The sequence below is a fragment of the Benincasa hispida genome, chromosome 5 (genome assembly GCF_027475165.1).
Source record: "Benincasa hispida cultivar pf3 chromosome 5, pf3_genome.v1.1, whole genome shotgun sequence".
Lineage (NCBI taxonomy): Eukaryota > Viridiplantae > Streptophyta > Magnoliopsida > Cucurbitales > Cucurbitaceae > Benincasa > Benincasa hispida.
The window spans coordinates 33,157,792-33,164,273 of NC_143482.1; the positions used below are offsets into that span (position 1 = coordinate 33,157,792).

Genomic DNA, 6,482 nt, shown 5'->3' on the forward strand with positions numbered 1-6,482 from the left:
GTAATATGATTGCTAAAATGAAAATGACGAAGAATAGAATGTTTTTATTAAACATTCAAACTGATGTTACTAATTGTTTGAAGTTATGTTTGAAAGGTCCATCTTGGATTTGTCACTTGAGACTTGGGCATTTAAACTTTGATGGCTTAAGACTGTTAACAAGGAAAAGCATGGGGAAAGGACTACCATATGTCAAACACCCATATCAATTTTGTGAAGGTTATCTTTTTGGCTAGCAAGCAAGGAAAATTTTTCTATAAGAATATTCTTCAAGAGCAAGGAGACTGCTAGAGTTAGTTCACACTGATCTTTGTGGTCTAACTAAACCATGTTATTTCGATAAGAATAATTATTTCTTATTATGTATTGATTTTTTCAGACAAAAAAATTGGGTTTATTTTGTCAAACATAAATCGAAAATATTTGACATGTTCAAGAGATTTAAAGCTCTTGTCGGAAAAGAAAGTGGTTATTACCTAGCCTTGAGATTAGACAGGAAGGAGAATTCACTTCAAATGAATTCAGAAATTTTTGTGCAGATAATGGAATTCATCGGCCTATGACAGTTCCATGGACTCCTCAACAAATGGTGTCGTTGAGAGGAAGAACAATATGATACTCAATATGGCTTGAAGCATATTGAAAAGTAAGAAGAAGGCAAAAGAATTTTAAGCACAAGTTGTTGAATGTGTTGTATATTTGTCCAGTCGTTCTCTTACTAGTTGTGGAACAAAATGCCTCAACAAGCATGAACACGAAAAAAACTATCCATTACTCATTTGAGAGTATTTGGAAGTATCGCTTATGCACATATACTTGATCAAAAGCATAGAATGCTCGATGATAAAAGTGAGAAGCATATTTTTGTTGGCTATCATGCAAGCTCAGAAGGCTACAAGCTTTATAATGATGCTATAGAGAAGACAATGGTAAGTAGAGATATTGTGTTTGATGAGGAAGCAACATGGAATTGGAATGATAAACCAAAAGACTATAAGTTTTTACTTTTTCCTAATGATGATGATGAGTCTAGTGACATTGTTTCTCCATCAACACTATCAAAGTCGCCAATGACTCCACAACAAAGTGCACCTTCATCATCTGCAAGTTCAAGTGAAGGACCTCGTGGCATGACAAGTTTACGAGACATATATGATGAGACTGAAGAGTTAAGTTAAAGTTTTAATAATCTTACTCTTTTTTTGTCTATTTGGTGACAGTGTACCTTTGAATTTTGAAAAAGCTTTGCAAGATGAAAAGTGGACGACTGCCATAGATAAATAGATAGGTCATAGAGAAGAATGATGCATGGAAACTTTCTACTATTCCAAGTGGAAAGAAAGCAGTCGGTGTCAAATGGGTATTCAAGACAAATAAAAATGAAAAGGGAGAAGTGGAGAGGCATAGGACAAGATTAGTTGCAAAATGTTACTCTTAAAGAAAAGGCATTGACTGCCATGATACATTTGTTCCACACTTGGAAATCATAAGGTTGTTAATTGCAACTATTGCTCAAACTAAATGGAAGATCTTTCAAATGGAAACTTTCTACTATTCCAAGTGGAAAGAACGAAGTCGATGTCAAATGGGTATTCAAGACAAAAAGAAATGAAAAGAGAGAAGTAGAGAGGCATAAGACAAGATTAATTGCAAAAGGCTACTCTCAAAGAAAAGGCATTGACCACCATGAAAAAATTTTTCCCCACTTGGAAACCATAAGGTTGTTTATTGCACTTGTTGCTCAAAGTAAATGGAAGATGTTTTAAATGGCAACTTTCTACTATTCCAAGTGGAAAGAAAGAAGTCGGTGTAAAATGGGTATTCAAGACCAAAAAAAAAAAATAATAATAAAAGGGTGAAGTAGAAGGCATAAGATAAGATTAGTTGCAAAAGGCTACCATCAAAGAAAAGGCATTGACTACCATGAAGAATTTGTTCCCCGGTTGGAAACTATAAGGTTGTTATTGCACTTGTTGCTCAAAGTAAATGGAAGACCTTTCAAATGGATGTTAAACCAGAATTCTTGAATGGATATTTGGAAGAAGAAGAAATGTACTTAGAACAACCTTTTGGTTATATTGTGAAAGGTCAACAAGATAAAGTCTTGAAATTAAAGAAGGCGTTATACAGATTGAAACAAGCACCTTGAATGTAGAATAGCAGAATCAACAAATATTTCCTTGACAATGGGTATTTGAGATATCTTTATGAATATTCTCTTTATATTAAAACTAATGATCGTGGAGATATTTTGTTGGTTTGTCTGTATGTGGATGACTTAACTTTTACGGCAAAATTCTAGAGAAGTTCAAGATGATCAATTCTAATTCTGACACAACTCCGAATGAAATTGGGATGAAGCTGTCCAAATATGAAGAGTGAGATAATGTTGATCCTTCATATTTCAAAAGCTTAATTGGGAGTTTGAGATATTTGATTGCACACGACCAGATGTTCTTTTCAGCGTTGGATTGGTGAATCAATTTATAGAATCTCCTACAACTACTCGTTTGAAAGTGGCAAAAAAAATTCTTCGTTACCTCAAAGGTACGCTTGACTATGGATTATTTTATTCTTCATCTAAATAATTCAAGTATGAAGGTTGTTTTGTTAGTGATTGAACTAGAGATGTTAATGACAAAAAAGGTACAAGTGGATATGTGTTCTTTCTTAGTAATATTGCATTTACTGGGATTTCTAAGAAGCAACCTATTATGACATTATTAACTTGTGAGGCAGAATATGTTGTTGTAGCCTCATGTATTTGTCATGTAGTTTAGTTAAGGAATTTGCTAAAGATAGTTCGAATTTTGCAAGATGATATGATAATAAGTCAACAATTGCTCTAACAAAGAATCCAATGTTTCATACCCGTAGTAAGCACATTAATACAAGATTCATTTTATCCGATATTTAATTTCAAGAAAGGAGGTTCAAGTTGAACATGTGAAGACTGAAGATCAAACTGCAGATATTTTCACAAAGCCATTCAAAGTTGATGTATTTAATAAGTTAAGAACTTTGCTTGAACATTTTAGAAAATATGTTTAAGGGAGAATGTTGTAAGTTAAACATGTTTTAATTAGATAAGTTATAGATGAATTAAAAGATGTGAATTTATTAGGTATTTTGATTAATGAAAAGTTAGTAAGGTCATATATTGGAGAGAGTTAGATATGTTAATAAATTAAATATAGGACTTTAAAGGTTTTTTATGTGTTTAGAGAGTTATAGATTTAGACATGCCCATGATAATCCTATATATAGAATTGATATTTTGTATTGAAATGGCGACCAAGTATATAGAAAAGAACACACAAAGAGAGTTCAATTAAAAGTGTGAACCAAGTTTGAAAACTTTCAAATAAAAGTAATTTTGTTTCCTCTAGGATAATCTTTTGTTGGTTATTTATTTGTAAGTTTCCATTGCACGCTCTCGACAAAATTATCACAAGCCAAAGTTGAAGACCTTGTTACTTCTATAGAGATGGAAGACAAAAAGTTATTAAATTTAAAATTTTCAATTAATTTGGCGTTTAATCTTATTTATTGGTTCACAGATTCAAGCTATTTGACATATGGATATCCACAAAGAACTATGGAATGGACTGAGGGAATGAAGAATATACGTTTGAGGGATATTCCTACATTTATTAGAACAACAGATCCAAATGATATCATGCTAAATTTTATTTTTCAGAAGATGAAACAATATAGAGAAGCTTCTGCAATTATATTGAACACATTTGATACACTTGAAGAGGATGTATTAAAGGCTCTCTCTTCCATCAATTCTCTTATTTACGCAATTGGTCCTCTTCACTTACTTGTCAAGCAAATGGAAGATGAGAAACAAAGACCAATAGGGTCTAATCTTTGGGTGGAGGAATTTGAATGCATTGAATGGTTGAATTCAAAGGAACCAAATTCTGTGGTTTATGTAAACTTTGGTAGTATCACAGTTATGACATCACATCAATTAATTGAGTTTGCTTGGGGATTAGCAAATAGCAAGAAGCCATTTCTATGGATTACAAGGCCTGATTTAGTTGTGGGAGATTCAGCCATTTTGCCACATGAATTTGTAACACAAACCAAAGAAAGAAGCTTGGTAGCAAGTTGGTGTTGTCAAGAACAAGTGTTGAACCAAACTAATGGGTAGGGATGGTAGCTTCGTATCATTTGAATCTTATTGAAACTCAGAAGCAACTTGGTGGAGAAAATAAAAAGAAAAGGATGAGCTAGAAAGCTAGTGAGTGGTAGTTTATAGGAAAATAGATTTTATAGAAATATTTCATATCATAAATCATAATCTATAAATATGTAAACGTTTCGTATCATAATAATATTTGAACAGAAGATCATCAATCCGTATAAATCTAAATTCTAGAAAAACAAATTCATAAATGATATCTTGAGTTGATAAATCATTCAAATCAATAACATTCCAAACACAAGCTCAGTAAACCATATAAAGCATAAATACATAAATCTCAGGAAACAAGTATAATCATCACCATACCTTTACCTGAACCTCGTCAATGTAGAGTATTCTTAATACACATAGCATAAACATCACTCCTCATACATGTATACAGAGCTGCCCTTAAAAGGACTAAGCATTCCAACACATGACCCAAAGCCTATGTTTGTAGTATGGTGGGTCCCAAAAACATACATCTTATCTTCTTACCATAGGCTCAGGTTCCTCTGAATCCCAGTTACTCTAGCTCCTTTCAGCCCCGAAATCTCTTGCTTACTTGGATGGCACTACTGAAACGCATTCACGCAACATATGGGCAAAATCACCACAAGTACAAAGTTACCATAGGCTCAGATCTAGTACTCTGGCTTATTCCCTTGCTTTTTTTCTTTTTTTCTTTTTTTATTTTCTTTTCTTTCTCTGGTTTTTCCTTCTAGTTTTCACTTCTTTTCTTTCTTTTTTATTTTTTTATTTGTTTCCTCTTCTTCTTCTTTCCCTTCTTTTTTTCCTTTTTCTTTTTTTTTTCTTTCCTTCCTCTGGTTTTTACTTCTTCCATTTTTTATTTGGTATTTCATTTTCTTTCTCCAATTTTTGCTTTTTCTCTTTCTTTTTTTATTTTCTTTTCTTTTCTATCTTCGGTGTTTGCTTCTTTTTTTTTCCTGTTTTTGCTTCGTCTCTTTCTTTCTTTTTTTTTTAATTTTTTTTCTTTATCTGATTTTTGCTTCTTTCTTTTTTTTTTTCCTATAAGATTTATGAGGTTGGGTTTTATACTCAAGACTTGAAAGTATCCAATTCATAAGTGATTTAACACGAACAAACCAATCATTAAATTTGATTATTATAACGAAATAGTACATATAAATAGCAAATGAAAACGGATTTGAAAAAAACTACTTTTTTTAGTCCACAAATTTGTACTAGTTTTAGGAACATTTCTTAAAAGTTTGAAATGAGAAACTAGAATAGTCATTAAACAAGTTTATTTCTCAAAAATTGAGAAATGTGAATGATATCAAACAGGCCAATAGTTTTTTTTTTTTTTTTTATAGGACTTTAAGAGTATGATGTCTATCATAAATAAATTTGAAAAAATGGCATAGATGACCCAAATGAAGGGCACAATTTGAAATATTTGTGTATTTGTGTACCGTAATATTTGTGTATTGATAATAACAATTGTTAGTGATATTAGTGATAGAACTTAGATAGATATTGGTCATACTCATGTATTAGCGATATCGAATTTAGGTAATATCAGTAATAGAAGTCTATTAGTGATAAAAGTCCATTATTGATAAACATGATAAAAGTTTCTCAATAATAGTCATTGATAGCTATGAGTGTTAATTTTTCAAAATCGATAGTCACTAATAAAAGTCTATTAGTGATATCCACTAATAATTTCTATTATTGACAGCTTAAACTTTGATTATTTTTTTCACAGTTAACATCCACTTAGTGAATTTAATTAATAAAGTTCAATCTTGAACTAAAGTATAAGTGGAATGTCTAGAAGTTATCACTAATAGTATGTTATCAGGTGATAGAAGCTATCAACAATTCTGATAACATGTTATTTGATGTTAAAAAAGAATGACAGAAGTTATAGATAACATTTTTATCAATTATAGAAGCTATCACCAATAACTACGATATAAGTGATATAAGTATCAGTGATATAACTTAGGTGATATCCATATATCGATGATGTTAATGGTATAAAAGTCAATTCTATTTGATGAAAATCTATCATTGATAGCCACTACTAAAATTTATCGGTGATATCCACTAATTGAAGCTATCAATGATAGTCATAGCTATCAGTGATATCCGTATATCAGTTATATGACTTAGGTATATATCAATAAAATAAATGATATTAATGATATTGATGATATGACTTATGTATATATTAGAGATAGTCACTTAGACCTCTTATTGATAGACTTCTATCACTTATAGCTTTAAATGTTAATCTTTGAAGTATGATAGTTTCCTT

The 6,482-nt window shown here is 31.1% G+C and overlaps 1 pseudogene; it reads left to right on the forward strand.

Annotated features, from left to right (window-relative positions):
• The first annotated feature begins 833 nt into the window (after positions 1-833).
• LOC120077290 (7-deoxyloganetin glucosyltransferase pseudogene) lies at positions 834-4,811 on the forward strand (annotated as a pseudogene).
• Positions 4,812-6,482: the final 1,671 nt, after the last annotated feature.